Source organism: Prionailurus bengalensis, chromosome B4 (assembly GCF_016509475.1).
Source record: "Prionailurus bengalensis isolate Pbe53 chromosome B4, Fcat_Pben_1.1_paternal_pri, whole genome shotgun sequence".
NCBI classification, from domain to species: Eukaryota; Metazoa; Chordata; class Mammalia; order Carnivora; family Felidae; genus Prionailurus; species Prionailurus bengalensis.
Genome location: NC_057358.1, coordinates 120,260,755 through 120,287,050, shown reverse-complemented (window position 1 = coordinate 120,287,050; position 26,296 = coordinate 120,260,755). Strand labels below are relative to the sequence as shown.

General features: G+C 33.9%; 1 protein-coding gene across 13 annotated transcripts in view; it reads left to right on the top strand.

Annotated features, from left to right (window-relative positions):
* ANKS1B (ankyrin repeat and sterile alpha motif domain containing 1B) overlaps positions 1–26,296 on the top strand; it is a 1,096,782-nt gene that overhangs the window by 308,231 nt on the left and 762,255 nt on the right. The window lies entirely within an intron of this gene.

Here is a 26,296-nt window from a genome sequence, read left to right as displayed (position 1 = left end):
AAAAATTTTTTTTTCAATGTTTATTTATTTTTGGGACAGAGAGAGACAGAGCATGAACAGGGGAGGGGCGGAGAGAGAGAGAGGGAGACACAGAATCGGAAACAGGCTCCAGGCTCTGAGCCATCAGCCCAGAGCCCGACGCGGGGCTCGAACTCACGGACCGCGAGATCGTGACCTGGCTGAAGTCGGACGCTCAACCGACTGCGCCACCCAGGCGCCCCTACACTTTATATTTTTATTAGGATAATTATTTCTATTAGTGGGAAAAATAAAAATATTTTTATTAACAATGTCTATTTTTACAGCCACAATAAATTTTATGTTTTGATACACCCTCACATTGCTGATGAGATATTTAAACTTTTTTCTAGACATCTGTATTCTGACTTTACAGTGAAAAGAGCCTTAAAGATTACATTTATGATCTGTCCTTACCCACTATCAGATTGTATGTGTGTGTGTGTGTATATATATATATATATATATATATATATATATATGTGTGTGTGTATAAATTCTGAGAAATTTTACCAACTATTATAAATGTTGTCAATTGAATACGATTAAAATCTCTCTATTGGCATGATGGTGTACATAACACACACATACACATACATATGAAAAGCCATAGTTTTTGAGACTTTAGTTTTTTCTGTAGGTCAAAACAAACATTTTTCTTCACTTCATATTGAAATATCTGGTTATTTCTGTTAATATGAGTATTTTTACCTTAAAAAGAAGATTTTCACGTATCATTAACAATGTTTACTGGCCTGTTTAAGGTCTGTATATCTTAATTTCTACTTTATGTCCATATTACTTATCTTATAATTAGAAAAATCAATAAGCCTAATATACATTTAGTAATCGAACTAACATTTTAAAGATATTGCACTAGTTTTGGTGTTTTTTGAAAAGAATAAGTAACAATGGGCACTATATAATTTAATTTAGATGCTTTAAAAAAATTAAGTGAAGATACACCTGTTTTCTTAAAAGCACTTTTATGCCATGCACATGTATTAGCAAGATATTTATCTTAGGGTTCCATTAGAGCATGAGTTAATTGCTTTGTCTCCAGGGAAATAAGAAACTATAATACTTAGAGGGACTATGAACTTTCAGAAAATTTTCCAAACCAGTCATTAGTCCAACAACAGTAGAACTGCTATTAATCATCCTGATGATCATGATGTGTAGCATTCTGGAAAATATCTCTAATTTTCATTAGTCTGATATAGTTTATCAGACTCCCCTAGCAATTTAGAAAAATACCTTATTAATATTTGCCTCAATATTTAAGAAGTTCAGATGGCTAAATAAAAAGCTACCTAAACCTGAGATTAAGGAATTCTTTTTATGAGAATGCATCAGCTTTCTTTTTTCTTTTTTTAATGTTTTATTTTTTATTTTAGAGAGAGAGTGAGAGGGGAAAAGAAAGAGAGATTAGAGAGAGAGAGAGAAAGGGAGTGAGAGAGAGAAAGAATCTTAAGCAGCCTCCACAGTCAGCACAGAGCCCACTGCACTGAGGGTCTTGACTCCATGACCCTGGGATCATGACCCGACCCAAAATCAAGAGTCAGATACTCAACTGACTGAGCTACCCAGTTGCCCCAGGAATGCAGTAGCTTTTTTTCAGGCTTGCTCTTAGAACAGATTTCCATGCAGTTCAGCATTAGATATTATTAAAATAAGTTTATTCTCACTGTCCTCTACATTAGAGTTTGTGTCATCTAGTAAATCATTTAACTTCCCGAGGTCTTATTTTTCTCATCCTTGAAATTGAAATGATTCGTTAGGTATCTTTCAGCTTGAGAATAGTTATGATTTTTATTATAGGGGTTTAACTTTTTCTGCCTGTAATGAAGCTTCTATGTACTTTGGAAATACTCCAAACAATAATAATTAGTTGAGGAATTATTCAGACCTCAACAGCTCTGGGAATTGTATGATTCAATATACAATCTTATTCTGTTGCTGAACTTCTTGCTGAAACTTTCAGAAGAATCAACATTCAAAATGTAAAAATGACAAAATATTACCTCAGTAATTTGGGCAGTGAATGAGGGGAGTACTTAAAGCAATGTAATTGAACATACGGCTTAAACATTTTAGATACAATTTAGTTAATGAACATTGTTTATCCGCTGTGGTAGGCAGATTAGTTTCCCCAAAAGATTTCACATCTTGATCTTCACAACCTGACTCTGTGACATTACATGGTAAAGGAGCTTTGCAGATGCAATTAAGTTCAGGATCTTGAAATGCGGAGATACCAAGGATTACCCACATGGGTCCAGTGTAATCACAATGGTCTTTATAAAAAAAAAAAGGGTCAGAGTCAGAAGGATAAGTGATGATGGAAGCAGAGGTTGAGTGATACAGCCACAAATCAGTGAATGCAGGTGGCCAAAAAGCAGGAAGTGAATTCTCCTCTGGAGCCTCCAGAAAGAACAAGCTCTGCCCAGTGAAAATCATTTTGGACTTCTAGATGGATTATACTCAGAACTTGACCCATACCTACTTAGATGATGAGATTTGGGACTTTTGAGCTGATAAGATTTAGAGGAGATTCTGAGTTTAAATTGATGCTTCAATGGGTTGAGACTTGGGAGAATGTTGAGATGGGGATGAATGGATTTTGCTGTGGATGAATGTGATCTTTGGGGGGATGAAATATAATAAATAATAATGTCCCTCTCTCTTTATAAATGTCCATGTTCTAATATCTAGAAACTGTGGCTATGTTAACTTGTGTGGCAAAAGGGACTTTGCAGATGTGACTAAGGATCTTAAAATGGGGAGATTATCCTGTATTGCCTGGGTGGACCCAACATAAGGGTCCTTAAAATAGGGAAGATGATATGATGAAGAAAGAGAAAAAAAAATTTAAATATTACGTTGCTAGCTTCAAAGATGGAGGAAGGAGCTATGAGTCAAGGAATGTAGGTGGCGTCTTGAAAATGAAAAATGCTGGAACAGATTCTCTCCTAGAGCCTCCAGAAGTAATAAGCCCTGCTGACTCCTTGATTTTAGCCCTGTAAAACTCCTTTCAGACTTCCGATCTCAGTAACTGTCTGAGATTAAATTAATATTGTTTTAAGCTACTAAGTTTGTGGTGATTTGTTACAGTGGGTAATGGAGACTAATATAGTGACTGTGGAAATTAGGTCAGTAGTAGACTTTTCATCTGTTACATACTCATTCAAATAACAGAAGCATGTTTTTTTGTGTCTAGGCAGAAGGCGTGAGATGTGGGCATTTACAGAGGAATGTATTTTAGCTTTAATATCAAGCATTCATTTGATCTAGGTTTTTATGATTTTATGAGTCATTTTAATGACTTAAAATAATTGGACTAAAACTTTACCATTGGAAAGTCTTCATTTTGTGTATTTTTAGGAAATTATTATCATACTGATAATGATAATAGTAATGCTAACAGTAGAAGCTAGCATGTGGGGTGCCTGGGTGACTCAGTCTGTTAAGCATCTGACCCTTGATTTCAGCTCAGATTATGATCTCATGGTTTGTGAGATAGAGCCCCACATTGGACTCCTTGCTGACAGTGCAGAGCCTGCTTGGGATTCTCTTTCCCTCTCTCTCTGACTCTCCCCATCCCTCTCAAAACAACTAAATAAACTTAAAAAAACCCAATAATATCTGGCATTTATTGAATGACTAGCCCATGCCAGGTATGGTGAGAGGCACTTTACATTCCTATATCTCCTAAATTTCACCACAATTCTATAAAATATTTTCACTTAACCTTGAGAAAATTGAGTTTCAAGAGATTAAGTAACTTCCCCAAGTTTGCATATCTATAATGCTTGATCCAAACCCATGTGAATACTTTGTTAAATTAAAAAAAAGTTTTAAAGGGCCCATTTTCTCACAGTAAGCTAAATCTGCATATTGTCTACTGTTCAGTACTTTCCACTGTAGCATTTCTCTGTTGAAGAGTATATCAGTAATTACTGATGTCACTCTTTCTTAGTGTGTATTCAATTGATTTATCATCTTACCTTGTGTTTCCAGGGTAGTTGATCTGTTAAATATATTTATTATTTATCTTAAAGATTAAAAGTTGTTGGCTTGATAGGAATCTCCGTTCATTTAGAATCCCTCCACATTTTTCTCTTCTTTTATACATTCATCCATGTATTTATTCTATAAATGTTTACTGACCATTTGTTACATGCAGGGTATAGAGCACTAAACAATATAAACATGCATCATGCCCTCATGTTGTTTTAAATTTTGTGCCAGATAACTGTGAATGATATAAAATAAGGATTATATATGATTTCTGCCCTGATTAACCTTAAGATTTAGTTCAGGTCATTATCCTGACTGCTATTTATTGGTTGTATAATCTTAGACAAGTAATTTATGCTTTGCTTCCTATAATTTAAAATGAAAAGGCTATTTTTCCGTTATAGGATTGTTATAAAGATTTTAAAACATAAATGTAAGTTTCTGTATAAATTCCTTCCTATACAAATGCAAACTGATCTTTTTCTGTTCAGTTCTTGGTTTTTGAAAATAACAATCTGGCAATTTTAATAGGGTTTGCAGAAGAGTATGTATAGTGCAAACTAACTTCATAATAAATGCATTAAGAGAAGAATAATATTTATTTGTGTTTCAAAAGCCTGGCAATATGTATACTATGCTAATACTATGTTAATAGTTGTTATAGTTGTATCTAATAGTTAAATCTAATCCTTAATATTTCAGAGGGACTCTAACTTCCTACTTTATATACTTAAACATTGTTTGGATTATTTATAATAAGCAATCTAATTTTTTAATGAATGTTTTATATTTTGTGAAAAAAATAAATGCCATGAGTTGTAAAAAGTCATGCCAATTCCTTATGTCACCATGAGTCCCCATAGAATAGTTTGAAAATAATTGCTTGCATCTGTCCATCCATTTATTCACCAATCCCATCCATTCACTCATTCATTAATTAATTTTTCATGTAAATCTATACTTTTCGAGACATTTTTGGTGCAGTTGTCTTTACATTTTAAATTGCTCTTTTGAGAAGATTATGTAGAGACAGCTGGAAGACACTGTGGGATGAATTGTTTGTGGATTGTCTTTGCATAATTTTTATTAATGACATCAATGATTATTTCTCATTGTTTTAAATCACGTTTCCCTGATTATTAGTGAGAAGGAATTTTTTCCCCCAAATATTTTTTGGACATTGGTATTCTTTTTGTGTGAATTACATGTTTATTTGGCTTGCCATTTTTAATTTTAATTTTTATTTATTTAAAACAATTATTTATTTTGAGGGAGAAAGAGGACAAGTGCATGAATGTGTGTGCTAGCAGGGGAATGGCACAGAAAGGGGGAGAGAAAGAATCTCAAGCAGGTTCTCCACTGTCAGCACAGAGCCAGACACATGGCTCAATCCCATGAACCATGAGATCATGACCTTAGCCAAAATGAAGAGTCAGAAGTTCAATGGACCGAGCTACCCAGGCACCCCTAACATTTTTTATTTTTAAAAGAATTTATTTATAAATGTATTTTAATACAGCTAATCCTTGTTGTTTGTGGATTATGTACTTGTGAATGTGCCTACTTGCTGAAATTTATTTGTAACCCTCAAGTCAATACTTGTGATGCTTTCAGATCATTCATGGACATGCAGAAAGCACTGAAAATTTTGAGTCTCTTGATGCACACATTTCCAGTTGAATAGGTAAAGCTCTGCCTTCTTGTTTCAGCTCTTAAACTGCATAAGCAGTTTTCATTTTCTCAGCCTATTTAGTGCCACTTAAACAATTTTTTGTGCTGTTTGGGGGGGATTTCACTGTTTAAAATTACTCTCAGTATGGTGCTGAAGTTGTGCCTAGAGTTTCCCGGATCTCAAGAAGGCTGTGATTGATGTACCTTCTGAGAACATATGTGTGTCAGATAAGCTTCATTCAGGCATAAGTTGTAGTGCTATTGGCTGTGAGTTGTGTTTATTAATCAAAACATATATGTTGAATAAATTATCTTTAAATAAGAACACATATCTAACAAATTATATATTGATCAGTTGATGAAAATGCTGTGACCAAAGACTTGCAGGTACCTAACCCTGTATTACTCCTAAGAGCAGTGATTCAGTATTTGCTAATTCAGTGGTCATGGTGACTTTGTGAAACAAAACTACTGTGAAAGTGAGAATTCACTGTATAGTCGGGATATCAAATGTTGTGAAAAATATTTCAAAACAATGTTTCCTCAATTCGTTGCTTGCCCTTTAACTTTATGTTTCTTTTTTTGTGGTGCAGAAGTTTTCATCTTCATGAAGCCAAGATTTTAAAATACATTTATTTAACACTTCTGCATTTTGTGTCTTGTTTAGGCTGACCTTGACCAACTCCACAATCATAAAAATAGTTTGCCATCTTTTCTTTATGTGAAACCTTGGTTCGTGAGCATAACTCATTCTGGAAACATGTTTGTAATCCAAAGCACTTGTGTATCAAAGCAAATTTCAAGAACCATTGGTTCAGTTGTAATCATGTGATGTTTGGTGTCAGGTACTACTCGTATTGCAAGACGTTGCTCGTTTATGAAGTTAAAATTTATTAGGAATGCTCATCTTGTGGGACACTCACAGAACAAGTTACTCACAATCCAAAGTTTTACTGTATATGTGTATTATATATATATATATATATATATATATATATATATATGTATTTATATAGTAGTTTCTTTACCTGTGATTTTGCTTGCTGTGGTTTCAGGTACCCACAGTCAATCACAGTCCAAAAGCAGATGATCCTCTTTCAGATGGATTTGTTAGGTCAATAGTAGCCTAACACTTATGTCACAATGCCTGCATCATTCACCCCACTTTATTTCATTATGTAGGCATTTTATCATCTCACATCATCACAAGAAGGATGAGGACAGTACAATTAGGTATTTAGAGAGAGAGATCACATTCACATACCTTTATTATGGTATGTTGTTAAAATTGCTCGAATTTATTACTGTTGTTAATCTCTCACTGTGCCTAACTTATAAATTAAACTTTATTATAGTTATGTATGTATAGCAAAAACCATAGTTTATATAGGGTTTGGTACTATCCATGGTTTCAGGCATCCACTGGGCGTTTTGGAACATATGCCCTGTGGATAAAAGGGAACTACTATATGTATGTGTGTGTGTGTGTGTGTGTGTGTGTGTGTGTGTGTGTGTGTATATATATATATATATATATATAATTTGGGGGTGAGGAGGAACTCAAGATAAATTATAGAATTAAAATACATATATATGTATAAATACAATGTATAAATAATATATAATATAAGTGTATAATTATTAACTGTATAATATAAGTGTATAATTATTAACTTTGGAGAGATATACAAACAAACTTATCTGTATAAATAAACACACACACACATATATATATGTGTATTTTTAATTCTATAATTTATCTTGGATTCCTCCTCACCCCCAAATTAATAATTAGTTGTACCAGCACCATTTGTTAAATAGCCTAGCCTTTTTGTTTTGATTTTAAATGTTATATTGCATTCATTTCCCTTTTTAAAATTTTTTTAAAACTGTGGTAAAATACCCATAACAGAGATATTGCAATATTAGCCAGACAGTACAGTGATGTTAAGTTTATTAACATCATCGTTTAATCATTCTCTAGAACTTTTCAGTCGTGCAAAACTGAAATTCTGTGCCCATTAAACAATAACTCCCCATTTCTTCCTACCTGTAGCGCCTGGCAACTACCATTCTGTTTTCTATATCTATGATTTTTACTACTCTACGTATCTCAAGTAAGTGGAATCATCTAGTATTTGTCTTTTTGTGACTCAATTCACTTAGCCTAATGTCCTCAAGATTATCCATGCTTTAGCATGTGTCGAAATATCCTTTTTAAAAGCTGCATAATATTCCATTGCATGTATATATCACATTATGCTTATCCATTAGTTCATCAGTGGATACTTGGGTTACTTCCACCTTTTGGCTCTTGCAAATAATGTTGCTGTGAATACGGATGTGCAAATACCTCTTTGAGACCTTGCTTTCAATTATTTTGGACATATACCCTGAAGTGAAATTGCTGGATCATATGGTAATTTTATTTGAAATTTTTTTCGGAACTGACATGCTGTTTTCCATAATGGCTGTAGCATTTCACATTTCCACCAATAGTACCCAGTGCCCAAGGGTTCTAATTTTTTCACATCCACATCAATACTTTTATTGTATTTTATGTTCTTTTTTTTTAATTTTTTTTAAACATTTTTATTTATTTTTGAGACAGAGCATGAACAGGGGAGGGGCAGAGAGAGAGGGAGACACAGAATCGGAAACAGGCTCCAGGCTCTGAGCCATCAGCCCAGAGCCCAACGGGGGCTCGAACTCACAGACCGCGAGATCGTGACCTGAGCTGAAGTCGGAAGCTCAAACCGACTGAGCCACCCAGGCGCCCCTGTTCTTTTTTTTTTAATAGTAGCCATCATAATAGGTGTCAGGTGACATCTCATTGTGGTTTTGATTTGCATTTCTCTAATGATTAAGTGATGTTGAGCATCTTTTCATGTGCTTATTTATTGGCCCTTGTATATCTTCTTTGGAGAAATATCTATTTAAATTCTTTATTTTAAAAATTGGACTGTTTCTTTGTTGTTAAGTTGTAGGAGTTTTTGGTATAGTCTGGATATTAATTCCTTGTCAGATATATGATTTGTGAATATTTTGTCCCTTTTCATAGATTGCCTTTTTATTCTGTCAATTGTGTCCTTTGAAACACAGAAGTTTTAAATTTTGATGTAGTCCAGTTTATTGCTTTTGCCTTTGTTGCCTATACTTCTGGTTTCATATCCAGGAAATTATTGTCAAATCAAATGTCATGAAGATTTCACCCATTTTTTTTCTAAGAGTTTTATAGTTTTAGATCTTCCTGAATTTTTGCTAGGAAAAATGTCAAATTTAGAGATTAATTAGGAAAAAAATTGGTGTTTTTACAATATTGTATCTTCCCTCTCAGGAGTATAACATAAATTTCTATGTTTTCAAGTTCTTTTTCATGTTGTTAAGTAACATCTAGTTTTTTTTATATGTAGTTTTCTACATTTACTGGTTTTATTTTTATTATTTCATATTTGTTTCTATTGTGAATATTTTTCCCATTGTATTTTCTAACTGGTTTCTGCTAGTAGATAGGAAAGCTGTTAACTTTTCTACCTTTTTTTTGTCATCTTAGGAATCACACCATGGTTTATATAAATATTCAAGTTTGATTTTCTGATTAGGAAATTATATAACCTGCAAATAATAGCCACTATGTCTCTGAATCTTCAATCTTTATGATCTTTTGATTTTTTTTCTCTTATTGAATTGATTGGACCCAGCATTACAGCATTAGATAATGATAGTGTGGACTCATCAGTCTAGAAACTAAACACCGCCATATATGTTTAAATAGTATCTCTAATATGACTCCTCTAAGTGTTATTCCATCTCTGTTCTTTCTCCTAGAGTTTTGGTTGTGGGGCATAAGTTTTAGGATCTCAATTTTATTTTGTGTGCACTATATGTTTAGTTTCTATGATAGTAAAGGCCTGTAACATTATTACTAAAATATCACTTGACATATTATGTTAATTTTCTAGTTATATAACTGAGCACTTCTATATTAATGTTTCATATTTGCCTATAAATCTTTGATACCTATCACAATACCTGCTTCATAGCAGGTATTCAATAACTATTGAATGTGTCACACACTAGAGTGAATCTCAAGCTTACCATATTTCTAAATAATATATCTCAATTCCTGATTGATCAGCTTTAAATGATGTATCTTATTTCTCTGTGAGTAAGGATTTTAGCTCACTTATATTATCTCTGTCTCCAATCCTTCTACATATGTTTGTTATTTTTTATGATAAATTTTAGGTGTGTGGTTTTTTGGTTTTTGTTTTTTTTTACTGGTTAGCTTGGTGACTTCAAATAATATTATACTTAAAGAAGTTTAGGGGCGCCTGGGTGGTGCAGTCGGTTAAGCGTCCGACTTCAGCCAGGTCACGATCTCGTGGTCGGCGAGTTTGAGCCCCGCGTCGGGCTCTGGGCTGATGGCTCAGAGCCTGGAGCCTGTTTCCGACTCTGTGTGTCCTTCTCTCTCTGCCCCTCCCCCGTTCATGCTCTGTCTCTCTCTGTCCCAAAAATAAATAAACGTTGAAAAAAAAAAAAAGAAGTTTAAATAATACTTTTATATTTCTATGTTATGTTTCATCAACTTTAGGCAGTATTTCTTGACTTCCTATTTTGGAAAATTAAGATATTAGCTCCTGTGTTCCTTTTTTCATGTTTCCTCCCCTTCTTCACCTGCTACCTTATAGACTTATAGACTGTCATGCTTGTTCACATTTATGTTCTATCCTGTGTCATTGGCCAAGTTTCCCACATTTTGTTCATAGGCTTACACTACAAAATTTTAGCGAGTGAATCACATTTACATATTTATGTTTACAAATACCATGCTGAAATTAAATTTACTTTTCTATCAAGACTCAAGGTCCAGAGGAAGGAAAATATATCTAGCATTAATGTTGAATGATTTATCTTTATTCTCCATTCTATCATTTGCCATATCTTGCTATCATGTACATTTTTTTAATCTATTTGACTATGATATTGATTAGATTCACCTCATAAGCTTTATAGATGTTCTGTTGGTCATTTTTTGATCTGCACTTTTTTCTGAAGCCTCATGGCTTGAATTTCTTATGTCATGCAGGCTGAGTCATATAGCTGATATTTTAGAGAAGCTCTAGAGTCCAAAACCTTAGATCCTAGTTTATTTCAGCTGCTCTTTAGGTTGAGGTCTATATGCCATTGCTTGGCTCTGCAAATTGGTACTAGAAATGTGAGCTGAGACCAGAGTGGGTGATTACCTAGTGGTTGCTTTCAATGGGAGTTGCATAAATTGGTACCCTGAAAATCTTGGTACTCAAAATTTAAGTTTTTTTTTAATTAAAAAATATTTTAGAGAGAGAGAGAGGCAGACTGCAGAGGGAGAGAGAGAAAATCTTAAGTAGGCTCCATGCTCAGCACAGAGCCTGATGTGGGGCTCGATCCATCACTCTGGGATCATGACCTAAGCCAAAATTGAGTCAGATATTCAACCGACTGAGCCACCTAGGTGCCCCTCAAGTTTTAAATCTTGATAATGTCATTTTGTGTAGTTTGTTAAAGTCCTGAATGTTATTTGTTTGATACTCACACTCAGTACCTCTTTTCAACATTTATTAACTCACCCATGCATAGTAGGTACGCAGTGAATATTCTTGTCATGCCTTTCAAACAAAAAAGACATATGGAGTCTATATGCAGATTAAGAAAGGGAATGAGTAAGAAAATAATATTTTCTTTTGAAGACCTTCTCTGAGAAAAAATGATTGTATAACTGGGAGAATTCCTTGGGTTGTATGTATTGTAAGGAGGCATACTTGATGCCCTGTACAGCATTTCACACAAGCAGCATTATAGGTGAGAAAACCAAGGTGCAGAGAAGTCAATTAACTTGTTTATGGTGAAAATTATGAAGTAGCAGGGGTAAATATTCCAACTCAGGTCATTTGGACCTAATGCTCAGAACCTCTCTTTTTTTTTTTTATCTCTTTAGCATTTGATCATGCCTTCTAAGAAAAGAGTATTGTTCACATTTACGTCTTCAGATGTTCCTTCAACAATAGTGTGGAAATGGGTTGACTGGGACTCTCCTCCCTTGGAAAAAGGGATATCTGATGATGTCAGAGATATCAGCTAAATGTTAATGGATCTTCATTTCTATTAGCAAAAGAATTAATAAAAATTTCCTTTAATGAAGGCTTAGTGTGTCCATCAAATTCTATTTTGACTTATTCTGAGTTTGATCTTAGCTGCAATTAGGAATGAATTCTATATTTATATTTAGAAATATATTTCATATTTCCCTATTTTTCTCTGCTATTTTAATTATATAGGTTATTCTTTCTTACTTTTCCTGCCTGATACTGCATTGTTTAATTAATGAATATCTGCTGCTTTCATTTTTAAAGGTGGTTCCTTTTCATATACAATGGAAGTACAGCTAGGGTTTTTAAAAAATGGAAATAGCTTGAGATAATCAAGGGAGTCAGGTAGAGGTAAGTTTTACTTAGCTTTACAACTTACTAGGTATATGTCTTTGGTAACCTGTCAATAGTTTTTCATTATTTTTAAAAGAGGGAACTTGTACCTACCTTGTAGGGTGATATGAAAATTGGAGAATGGGTTTAAAGTACATAGAACAATGCCAGACCCATATGGTAGTCATTATTATTTTTTTTGCTCTCTTTAAAAAATATAAACTATTATATCTTTTAAGAAGTTATCCAGTCTCTGCTTGAATATCTACATGGATGAAAGCATGTTCTGTAAATTTCCATGTCTAACAAATATAAGCTATGGAATTTCAGAAATAAATCACCTTGAGTATTAATTTCATCATTTGTAAAATGAGGATAATAATAGTACCTACCCCCTAGGCTTGTGGTGAGGAATAAATGACATATATTGCTTCTATTAAGTGCTTACAATTGGGTCTAGCACTCAATAAATACTCAATAAATGTTAGCTCATAGTATAAATACTAAGAGTAGAGCACTTACAAATATATTACAGCCCAAGTCACCTACTGTATTTTTTTCCACAGCAAAAGTTGTTCAAGTTCTTACTTACATGTGATGATTGACTATAATGTAATGTGAACTTTTAACTTGGTTTGATGAGGCTACAGCCTTATAGGGAGCAACCCATACTAACCACCTACTAGCTTACCTATCCTTGTGGTTCCATAATAAATATTTGCTGAATTAATTGTCTTTGGCAGGGATCTGCACACTCTCTGTAAAGGGTCAGATAATAAATATTTTAAGTTTTAATGCTATATGATCTCCATCACAATTACTCAGTTCTGCCATTGTAGCATGTTTTCACAATATGAAAATTTATGGTCATGGCTGTGTATTAAGTAAACCTTATTTATGAAAATGGATAGTAAGCTAGATTTTTGCTGAAGTTTACTAATCTCAGGTCTATGGAATAAAGAAATTAGATCCTTAATACTTATAATAAAATTCATATAAAATCGTTCTATTTGGAAATATTTTCAGGTGAGAAAATGTTTTATCCTGTACAGAAAAAATGGAAGTTAAGCCTAGAGAAATGGCAAAAATGAACCCACAAAATGCATTCTCTGTGCATATGTAACAAGACTCCAAAGTTTAGCAAGCTAAACTTTTAAGCTCTACAGCACAATTTCACAGAGATTATTTTAGATATTCAGCTTAAACACATTTCTCAGCAACTGAAACCAGATTAGTGTTGGTATAGAACAACTCTGGACTTTTTTAGAAACTATTTTTTTATTTTTTTGAAAGTTTATTTAGTATTTTTGAGAGACAGAAAGAGACAGAGTGCAAGTGGGGGAGAGGCAGAGAGAGAGGGAGACACAGAAGCAAAAGCAGGCTCAGGCTCTGAGCCATCAGCCCAGAGTCCAAAGCGGGGCACGAACCCATGAATGTGAGGTCATGATCTGAGCTGAAGTCGAACACTGAACCGACTGAGTCACCCAGGTGCCTCTAGAAACTAATTTTTAAATGAGATGTATACCTTCTGTGGTATATCAGATGGGTACTTCTTCCAAATGCTAGCATGCAACCCGTTGCTACAAAACTGTTAATTCTATAGGCTTTAAGGTTCAATTTAAATGCCACTTCCTTCCTACAGTTTTATTGAATGCTCCCCTGCCAGAAACAATATCCTTCCTCTTAATATTCAACTAACTTATTTTTGACATCTGTGTTTTTCTTCCTTTTATTATAGTTATTTATATAGTTATCTGGTATCTATTCTTTTAGATTGTGAGCTGCCTGAAGGCAGTATCTGTGTCACAAATATTTATGTTTTCCAGCACACTGTGCTTTATGCCTTGCATGCTGTAGGCACTCAGTCTATGCTTGTTTTCTGAATTTTTCTTTCAGTGTCTGTAGGGAGATATGCTGTAATGATGTAAAAAGTATTCTCTCTGGCAATCTGAGTTCTACTTCTGACTTGATCACTTGCTAACAATATACTCAACTTCTCTGAATCAAGGCTCTGTTTCCTCATCTATATAATAAGGATCATTCCAACACTGCATTATTTTGTGAGGATTAAATGAGTTGACAAAAGTGCCTAAACAGAAAACCTGAGCACATAAAACATTAGCCTTTATTATATCTAATGGATGTATTAAATTTCTTTTTATTTTATTTTATATTATGATATAAATGTTCTAAAAATGAGTAGTTAATACATTAATAAGTAAATGTCAATGATGTGAAAAAGACAGATAACATCTCTATTGAGTGTGAATTAAAGAGATGTTATTATGTTTTTTTCTGCATGTGTCAACAAATATTTTACCCAGTTCTTTTGACAGTTACCATTGTAGCAAAAATAAAGCTATATTTAATTTGAATGAATTCTTATAAGGAATTTTATTTCTTGCTTTGATTCTGTGGCCAAATTAGGACTTGTTTCTGCTTATTAGGCTCCTGCCTCCTGAAAATAGGTAAAATTAACAGCATTTATAAGAGAATTTATAGAAAAGGAAAAGTGGTGTCCATTATCTTTTTATAGCCTATTAATGACTAGTGCATATTTTATACTGAAAAGGAGAGACAGCCTTAAAGAGATGAAAAATATCACTAACCTTATTCTTTTCTTTATTTCTGGCGTGTTTATGTGTGTAGGTATGATAATGCACCATAACCCTTCTGTGAGACCCTGTAATCCAGCACTGATCAGGCTTAAGAATTTTATTTTTATATTAGTTTCAACATGAATTTTATAATTTCCTAAGTCTAACTTGTTTTCACAGTTTTTTAAAATATTTTTTTAACGTTTATTCACTTTTTGAGAGACAGAGATAGAGCACAAGCAGGAGAGAGACAGAGAGAGAGACATAGAATCCAAAGCAGGCTGTAGGCTCTGAGCTGTCAGCACAGAGCCCAAGGCGGGGCTCGAATCACAAACTGTGAGATCATGACCTGAGCTGAAGTTGTAGGCTTAACCAACCGAGCCACCCAGGCACCCCCACAGTTTTTTAATTTATAGTCACTTTAAAATATATTCTTATATATTTTGTTTTTACTTCATTAAAAAAATTTTTTTTTCACTAATTTTAAAAACACTTCCATAATAGCTTGATATTGGGGCACATGGCAAGATTAATTCTAGGGACATTGATCATTGTCCAGTATCCCAAAGGACCTGAGTCTTGTGGACTATAAGAAATGAGTTACACCATTCTGCTTCCTTTTTCATGTGGTTCTGCTTAATAGCATTGCAGACATAGCAGAAAACAAATCATAATATAGTCTGTATAACAGTTTGATAGACCATAAAGAAAGAATCCTTTGACTGAGGACTTTAAATGTCCTAATTTTAGCCATTCCTCTGGAGGTTTGAGTAAGAAGCTGCCTGACATGTGGCAGACTAAAGCATGGAACCAAGTATCCACCCTCTGCAAGGAGTCTTTCTGAACTAATCCCATGCTTTAGTCACCACTAGAAACCAGTTCTCTCAGGTCATCTATCATCACCCAAACTCTCACCCTTTTGTTGAACTGGGCTTCCATTCCTTCTCTACTCCCTACTGCCTGTGATAAACAAAACCCTTATGTTCCCATCATCTCCTTGTGAATGTTTCTTCATTTCTTGGCTTTATTTAGAAGTACTTGCCTTTATTTTATACATATTAAGTTATATCAGCTGCACTGTTACCATGATATTGGCTAAGACTGGAATCTGTATATGTTTGTAAAAAGGGTCCTAAACCAAAATTTGTACCATGGACAATTGCTATTCTCATCATTCCCTTTTTTTCAGTAATCATCCCTTCAACATGTATTTATTGTTTTCTTGCTATATATCAGACACTGTTTTAAGTAAGGAGGATACAGTGAGAAAATCTTGTATTCTAGTAAGGGAGTCAAATAATAGCAAGTAAAGAAAGAAGCAAGAACTTTTGATAGTGATAAATGCTGTGTGACAAAAGTTTTAAAGGTGATGGAAATGAGTGATGGGAGTGAGAAATAGATGACACATTAAATTGTGTAGTCAAGGAAGGGCTCCTTGAGAAGGTGACATTTGAGTTGAAACCTAATGACAGGAAGGGACCAGCCACATGAAGAACTGTGTCAGGCAGGGTGAAGCACAAGTCAAAGGGCAGAGGGCTTCCCTAGAGTGATTTAGGGATGTGTTAGAGATTGAGGTCAAGATTGGGGCCAAATTTTATTGGGCTTTGTAGATCTGGGTAAAAAGTTTTGATTTTATTCTCATTCAAGTCAGATGTCATTAAGAGGGTTTTAAGCAAGGGTTTATATGACTTAATTTAAAATTTTTTTAAAAATCAGGTAGTATATGCCTACCTGCTTATATTAAATATGTATGTGTGTTCATATGTGTTTGTAAAGGCAAACTACCCAAGCAGAACATTAAATTGTTAGGAAGTTTTGGTTGGTGTTAGGGCTAGATTCAGAGAAATCCCAGTATTTTGGAGAAAGTGATGTTTTGTTCCCTGCCTTGTAAGTTAATAGCCTACACAGTAAATGTTCTGGTTTTTTTTTTATACTTAAAAGTATTATGTGCTTTTTTGGAAAAATGGGAAAATGAAGAAAAGTATAAAGAAGAAAAAAATTATTGATAGTCATACTGTTCAAACAAAACACTTTTGATGAATTTCTTGATTTTTTCTATGCAAGTGTGTATATATGTGTATATGTGTATACTGTATACACACTGTCTTTACAAATACATATGAACACAGATACATATTTAATATAATCAGGTAGGCATACATATATACCCATATACATACACATATATATTTGTCATTATATTGTATATACTCTTTGGAGTTCTGCTTTTTTATTGAACAAACATTTTCCATATGTTCATAGTTTTTATAAACCATTATTTCTAATGAGAGTGTATCACTAAGAGATGGAAACATTGCTGAAGAAGTATTTTCAAGATGGAGTACAAGGATAGATAAGAATTCTTCCCTTTCATTGAACATCCTTTAGATTTTTTTATATTCATTTCCTAGTAGACTGGGGAAGACCAAACCAAAGCAACATTTTTTTTTCTGAGAAAGAATTCAGAGAACCAAAAAGTATATTTTCAGTCTGTTTTAATTATGGAAAACCTGGAAATATTACTGTTGATTTGAGATGAGGAGATAAATAATGAGACATGGGCAAAACATGATAGTAAACCATAAACATGATCATGTTTCACGTGTAAACATGTGGGTAGGGAGGTCTGATAGGAGAGAGGTTTCAGTGTAAACATACATGGTAGGGAGGTCAGACAGGAGAGAGCCCACAAAGGTGCTACGTGTAAAAGAAAAATCAATTTTCAAAAAAACGATGGAGCACATGTGTAGGAATAGTTTACCTGTGAATATAAAGTGGATATTCTCCACTGAGAATGGCTTCCTTACTCAGAGGTAGAGAATTAATTTGGTTAGCTTCACTGAAAAGGAAGTGACTAAATCTACTTAGGAAAGGCAGGTGGTAATGCTACAAAGAGGTTTCTTCAGTTTTAAGGATGCCATGCTTTATTGCAGACACTTCAGTTAAACAGAGGATACATAATACATTGCTTTTGGCTCTGGGCTATCACTAGACAGAGCTTGTTAATCCATTCCTTGAAGTGCCTCTCTGCTTTTCCTTCTTTTGCAGCCTCACTCATTGAGTAAGCTGCATCCTGAGATATCTCTTTTTCTTATCTGCTTTCCTTCCCATAGCTACTTAATCAAAACAGGCCAAAGAAATATGAAGTGGGCAGCTTTTTCATACTTAAATGCTTATGCAATACAGACAATAATGCCCCAACTTAACTTTTCAAATGGAACACAGCTGGTTTTAAATATATTAGAGATTTATTGATAAATTCAGGAATGTAGCCACATGTCTTGCAAATGTGTAAATAAAAGAGAAACAAGTTTACAGTTGATTTTATTCTAAAAATAAAGTTAAATCAGCATATCAAAATAAAGTAAGGCAAAGAAGTTAGCATAGTGCTTGGCATATAGTAAGTGCTCAAACATTATAGACTCTGGAGCTAGACCTCTAGGTTTCAAGTTCCATCTATATTTGTTTCTTTTCTTTTTCTTTTTAGCATTTTGACCATTTTTTAAAAATATGAAATTTATTGTCAAATTGGTTTCCATACAACACCCAGTGCTCATCCCAAAAGGTGCCCTCCTCAATACCCATCACCCACCCTCCCCTCCCTCCCACCCCCCATCATCATCTATATTTGTTTCTTACTGGCTGTATGACTTTGGGCAAGTTACTAAAACTCCCTATGCCTCAGTTTCAGTATCTTTAAAGTGGAGATAATCACAGTACAATCACAGTGAGTGACTGTATAGAAGGTATTTAGAATTGCACCTGGTACACAATGAGTCTTAGATGTGTTAGCTATTGTGTTGTAGCAGTAGGTGATATTCAAGAAGTCATAGATCATTTTTGTGACAATGATCTAAAATAAAATGAAGTGAAATACTGTGAAATAGTATTAAAGTGGAAACTATGTCAAATAGAAATATATCAGAAATCTTTTACCTTCATTAAAATGAAAGTTATTCCAAGGTAGAGCATGCGACTCTTGATCTCAAGTTGATGAGTTCAAGCCCAAGTTGGATGTAGAGCTTTAACAAATAAATAAAATGAAAAGTATTCTTACTTGGAATAAGAATTTTTCTCTATGAATTCTGTATTTCTTTCTCTTTTTTTTTTGAATGCATACATTTTATGACTTTACATTCTTTTTAGGCTTGAGAAAAGGAGGTGTTGGACTTCAGATCATGTTCCCCCAATCCAGCTAAATACCACTGGCAGTTTTTTCAGACTGACAAATTTGTTCTAATCATCTTGTTTAAATGAATATCATGAATACTAAATATATAGAATATTTTTCACACTACTGAAGTACAATTGGTTTAGACATTCAGAACATTTAAATGAGAACTCATGTGTGAAAAATTAAGTTACTGATGATAGGAATATCAGTTAAGTTATAAAATGAATTTCTTGTAGAATTTCAGAGATTGATACTTCACTAATCTTGCTTTAAATAATTAATTCCTGGGACATACATTAAGTATGATGCATGGCTTCTCCAATCACAGAAACCTTCCTTCTGAATTCATGTTTTCTTGTATATTGCCAAATTAAGGATTCTGCTTCTAATGCCTTCATTAAATCTCTATCATTGTTTTAAAATCTCAAACTGGAATTAAAAATAATTTTATAAGTACTTTGTTATATTAAAATTCATCTGAGATTTTATCTGGATGGACACATCTTAAACCTAGTCTCAGGGGCTTCTGGTGCTGTCCCACCTATCACAAATGTCTCAGGTTATTTGCTATCAGATTCAACCTTTTTAATTTTAAAAACAAAAAGAGAAATTTATGCAAAGTGATAGATAAACTCTGGGTATGCTTGAAATACATATTAGTGTATGCTTTTTAAACACTTGCATTTCAGCAGTGATGGAGAGACTTTGAATTGCAAAGTGATGGTTATATTAAATGTGTTTTGTATATATAACAAATGAGGCATGGAGGAAGGGTGGGATTAGGAGACCTGAGTTTGGTTGACTCTGCTGCTCTCCATAGTGTCTCACCTTGACAGCTATTTAACTGCTATGACTCTCATTTAAAAAAACCTATAAAATAAAAGTCTTATACTAGATCAGCATTTTCTAAATAGTATGATGACTAGTTCTGATTTCTAGTCTGTTAGCAGGCATTACTGGTATAAATGTTCCATGATCAAATATATTTCTGAAATTGAAGAGGTTTCTTTGCTGCTGAACTTCTCGGTGTTGTGTATATGCATCTCTAAAAGGGAGAAAAGAACAAGCAGAGTTTCCTAAACTTAGGTAGCTACAGTGTCACTTTTTGTAGTGACACTATTTTTGGAATACCATTTATGAACTCCTGAGCTAGATTATCTTATACATACCTCCTGATTCTGATTCTATTGCATTTGCTAATATAACTTTAGTTAAGTTGTCGAATATATAAAGGCATAATCATTAATATTCTTGACTTCCTTGAAAATAGTTCTATAATAAAAATCTCTGTTTTCTGTTTTCATTCATTGTCACAAGCCTGTGCCCAGCTGGCATCTCTGATATAAAAAGATTGAATCTTATAAATTAACTTTTCAAATTAGGATGCATTATTTTTTGTGTAAAGCAAATTGTACTTGTAAAGTGCCACAAAAAGCAATCTCTTAGTTACTTTTATGCTTTTCCTAAATGCATTAACATAATGGGATACTGTGAACATTAAGCTAAAGATACAATCTTACTCTGGAAAATGATCTTTCTTTTTTTAAGGCAGTGTTAAAATTTGAGAGATAGAGTAGTTATTAAAGGAAATATAGCAAGGAAGTCTCATTTATGAAAATAAAACTGTATTGGTAGGAAAGAAGTAGAAATTTTAATTGGAAAAGTTTACACAGAATACAAAGTTTGATTAAAAAGATCATCTTCATAGGCTAGAATAAAGGGCTGAAATATATTTTGGAATCTGCTTATAGATGATCTTTATCATCCTCATTATTGAGACCTATTGGACACTGGTACTACAATAAGATATTATATGCTGACTCTACCCAAAAGGGCTTTTAATATAGTTAGAGGCATAGAACAGATACATAAAATCATTTGCTGAGTTCTAAATGTTATGGTTATAGTAGCAATGCTAAAGAGGCATTATGACTGATAGCTGACATGTTCCTAGAAAATTTCCAGGAATTAAGTAGAAACTAAGCTGAAGACTGAACTTTGAGTGTAAAGACAAGGGAAGACATTTCAGATAGAAGGAGGGATGTGAGAAGGTAGGAAGGCATTCTTATATCCTAAAGGAAGCAATTCATAAACCACTTTACATTGAGACAAAAGACTTTGTACTTGAAAAATAGAAGTAATAAAAATAGGGCTGGAGATGTAGGTAGAATTTGGAGGGGGTTAGAATTCTTTTGATTTTCTTAAACTTTAAATTAGATTAAGAAAACATACTTAGAAGCAATTTTTAACCCAGTTAAGTTTTGAATTCCTTCCGAGTTGTGTGTTGACATGAGTGACTGATGTCCCCTGGGGAAATGGCTGAGGCATTTTTCTCAGAACAGGAATCTCTGGCCCAGAACAACACATCTATGAATAGTGATTTGATGACCACAGAACCACCTGCTTGTCAAATCCTCATGATCCACAGTCTTCCTGTAGCTTTTTTGTTGTCTGCCTGTGCCTGGTGCTCTTTTTCAACATTTATTGAGTGTACCCTGTGCTCTCATAAAAATGATAATCTCTTTCTTTCCTTCCCAGAAGCACAAAAATACTGCAGTTATGTGATTTGGTTTAAGAGAGAAAAGATGTAGGGATTGGGAAGTCATGGGATAAAAAAATTGTAAGCACCACTGGGCTAAGGTAATTTTTCATCAGTTCCCTAGAGGATTTATATAAGTGGTAGGTTTTCATTTCCAAAGTCTTTTAGTATTGGTAGTTCTCCTCAGCATTTATGAGGTCTCTAGCACCTGGACCCAAAGTACATATCATCAGACATAAATAGAACAATAAATGTTTTGTTTTCTCTGATGTAGACTTTAAGAATAATTTTACAGAATAGTAGTCAGTATCTAAAGAAAGTCAGCTAATTGGATACAGTCTAGGTGGCCAAAACTCATAGCATAAAAATTATGGAGGAATTGCCTTGAAACACATTGGTACTAGCAATCAAATTCTACTAAAATTGATTATTTACCATTTAATAATTTAACAATACTCATGGCCAATGATTCCTAAATTGAAGTTTCTAATTTCCAAATATATATGTACACAACTAAAAGTTGAAATCCTTCTCTTGTAATTATTCTAAATTACCCCTTTTTCTCTGCATTCAGTCAGTGATAGTCATATTTATATCTTATCCATCCCTTCCTTTTACCCCTGAATAATTAAGAATCTTTTTATTCTTTATCCAAATTTTTATTTAAATTCCAGCTAGTTAACATACATAACTAGTAATATTAGTTTTGGGTAGAATTTAGTGATTCATCACTTACATACAATACCCAGTACTCATCACAAGTGCCATCCTTAATACCCATTACCTATTTGACCCATATACCTTACCTCCCCTCCAGTAGCTCTCAGTTTCAGTTTGTTCTCTATAGTTAAAAGTCTGTTTCTTGATTTGTCTCTCCCCTCCTCTGGTCATTGAATTCTATATATGAGTGAGATCATATGGTATTTGTCTTTCTCTGACTGACTTATTTCTCTTAGCATAATACACTCTAGTTCCATCCACATCATTGCAAATGGCAAAATTTCATTCTTTTTGATGGCTGAGTAATATTCCATTATATATATATCTTCTTTATCCATTCATCAGTCACTGGACATTTGGGCTATTTCCATAATTTGCTATTGTTGATAATGGTGCTATAAGCATCAGGGTGCATATATCCCTTTGAATCAGTATTTTTGTGTCCTTTGGATAAATACCTAGTAGGGCAATTGCTGGGCCATAGGGTAGTTCTATTTTTAACTTTCTGAGGAACCTCCATACTGTTTTCCAGAGTGGCTGCACCAGTCTGCATTCTCACCAATAGCGTAAGAGTGTTTGCCTTTCTCCACATCCTTGCCAACACTTGTTTCCCGAGTTGTTAATTTTAGCCATTCTGACACTGTATTTCCCTGGTGATTAGTGATGTTGATTGTTTTTTGGATGTTGAGTTTTATGTTTTTTATATATTTTGGCTGCTAGCCCTTTATCATATATGTTATTTGCAAATATTTTCTCCTATTCCATAGGTTACTTTTAGTAACCATGGCTGTTTGTTTCCATGGCTGTGCAAAAGCTTTTTATTTTGATGTATTACCAATAGTTTATTTTTGCTTTTTTTCCTTTGCATCAGGAGACATATCTAGAAGGATGTTACTTTGGCCAATGTCAGAGAAAGTACTTCCTGTGCTCTCTTCTAAGTTTTTCATGGCTTCAGATCTCACATTTAGGTCTTTCATCCATTTTGAACTTATTTTTGTGCATAGTATAATAAAGTGGTCCAGTTTCATTCTTTTGCATGTAGCTGTCCAGTTTTCCCAACATCATTTGTTGAAAAGACTTTTTCCCATTGCATATTCTTGTCTCCTTTGTCAAAGATTAATTGACCATGTAATTGGGGTTTATTTCTGGTGTGTCTATTCTGTTCTTTTGACCTATATGGCAGTTTTTGTGCCAGTACTATAGTGTTTTGATTACTACAACTTTGTAGTATGTCTTGAAATCTGGGATTGTGAGTCCTTCAGTTTTTTTCTTCTTTTTCAAGATTGCTTTGGCTATTTGGGGTCTTTTGTGGTTCCATACAAATTTTAGGATTGTTTGTTCTAGCTCTGTGAAGAGTGCTGGTGTTATTTTTTTTTTCAACGTTTTTTATTTATTTTGGGGACAGAGAGAGACAGAGCATGAACGGGGGAGGGGCAGAGAGAGAGGGAGACACAGAATCAGAAACAGGCTCCAGGCTCTGAGCCATCAGCCCAGAGCCTGACGTGGGGCTCGAACTCACGGACCGCGAGATCGTGACCTGGCTGAAGTCGGACGCTTAACCGACTGCGCCACCCAGGCGCCCCTGGTGTTATTTTGATAAGGATTGCATTGAATGTGTAGATTGGTTTGGGTAGTATAGACATTTTAACATTTGTCTGCTAATCCATGAGCATGGAATGCCTTTCCATTTTTGGATGCCATCTTCAGTTTCTTTCATCAGTGTTTTATAGTTTTCAAAGTACCGGTCTTTCAACTCCTTGGTTAAATTTTTTCCAGGTATTTTATTATTTTTGGTGCAGTTGTAAATGGGATTTTCTTAATTTCTCTTTCTGCTACTTTATTATTAGTGTATAGAAATGCAACAGATATTTGTGTATTAATTTTGAGTCATAGAGCCTTACTGATTTCATTTACCTGTGCCAGTAGTTCTTTTGATGGAATCCAGGGTTTTCTATATTATGGTATCATGTCATCTGTAAACATTGACAGTTTTACTTCTTTACCAATTTGGGTGCCTTTTACTTCTTTTTCTTGTCTGATTGCTGTAGCCGGGAACTTCCAGTACTATGTTGAATAAATAAAAGTAGTGAGAGTAGACATCCTTGTTTTGTTCCTGATATGAGGGGAAAAGCTCTCAGATTTTACCATTGAGGATGATGTTAGCCGTGGGTTTTTTATATATGACCTTTATTATGGTAAGGTATATTCCCTCTACTTGTTGTGGGTTTTTATCATGAATGAATGTTGTACAATGTCACCTGCTTTTTCTGCTTCTATTCCAATGATTGTATGCTTTTTATCCTTCTTGATGTGATGTATCATGTTGATTGATTTCCAAATATTGAAGCATGCTTACATCCTAGGAATGAATTGCAGTTGGTCATGGTGAATGATTTTTTAAATGTATTGTTAGGTTCGGATTGCTAATATTTTGTTCAGGATTTTTGCATCTATGTTCATCAAAGATATTGGCCTGTAGTTCTTGTTTTGTGTAGTATCTTTAATTGATTTTGGAATAAGGGTAATGCTGGCTTCATATAATAAATTCAGAAGTTTTTCTTCTATTTTTTGGAATAATTTGAGAAGAATAGATATTAACTCTTCTTTAAATGTTTAGTAGAATTCATCTGTGAAGTCTTCTGACCCTAGACTTTCTTGTTTCTTGAGGGTCTTTTGATTACTGATTCAATTTCATTGCTGGTAATCAATCTGTTCAAATTTTCTATTTCTTCCTGATTCAGTTTTGGGAGGTTATATATTTCTAGAAATTTATTCATTTCCTGTAGGTTGTCCATTCTGTTGGCATATAATTTTTTAATATTCTCTTATAATCATTTAGATTTCTGTGGCATTGGTTGTTATTTCTTCTCTTTCATGTCTGATTCTGAGTCCTCTCCTTTTTTTTCATCAGTCTGGCTAAAGTTTTATCAATTTTGTTGATCTTTTCAAAGATCCAACTCCTGTTTTTATTGATATGTTGGTTTTTTTTTAGTTTCTGTGTTGTTAATTTATGTTTTATTCTTTGTTAAAACATAACATTGCTTTGGAGTTTTGGTCTTTCTTTTTTTTAGCTTTTTTGGGTATAAGTTTAAGCTGTTTGAGATTTTTCTTGCTTCATGAGGTAGGCCTCTTTGCTATAACCTTCCCTCTTAGCACTGCTTTTGCTCTATCCCAAAGATTTTGGACCATTGTGTTTTCATTTTTATTTGTCTCCATGTATTTTTTTATTTCCTTATTGATTTCTTGTTGACCCATTCACTATTTAGTAGCATGTTATATCACCTCCATGTGTCGGTGTTCTTTCCAGATTTTCCCTTGTGGGTGATTTCTAGTTTCATAGCATTGTGGTCAGAAAACATGCATGGAATGGCTTTGATCTTTTTGGATTTCTTGAGACTGTTTTGTAGACTAACGTGATTTATTCTGGAGAATGTTCTATGTGCACTTGAAAAGAATGTGTATTCTGCTGTTTTAGGATGGAATGTTCTGAATATATCTGTTATATTCATCTGTTGCAATGTGCCATTCAAAGCCACTCTTTCCTTGTTGATTCTCATTTTGGATGATGTATGCATTGATAAAAGTGAGGTGTTAAAGTCCCCTACTATTATTGTATTACTATTGATTACTTCCTTTATGTTTGTTATTGGGTGCTTTAGGTATTAGGGTGCCTCCATGTTGGGTGAATAAAATTTACAAATGTTATATCTTCTGGTTGGATTATTCCCATGATAATTAGAGAGTGTTCTTTGTCTCTTACTAAAGTCATTGTTTTATTATATTTTTTAATATTTATTTATTTTGAGAGAGAAAAAGAGAGAGATTAAGAGAGAGCAAGGGAGGGACAGAGAGAATGGGAGAGAGAGAATCCTAAGCAGGCTCCACACTGTAAGTGTAGAGCCTGACATGGGGCTTGAACTGACAAACCACAAGATCATGACCTGAACCAAAATCAACAGTTGGACACTTAACCAACTGAGCCACCAAGGTGCTACTTAAAGTCCTTGTTTTAAAGTCCATTTTGTCCAAAATAAGTACTCTACCCTGACTTCCTTTTCATTTCCATTTGTGAGATAAGTGCTTTCTCCATCTCTTC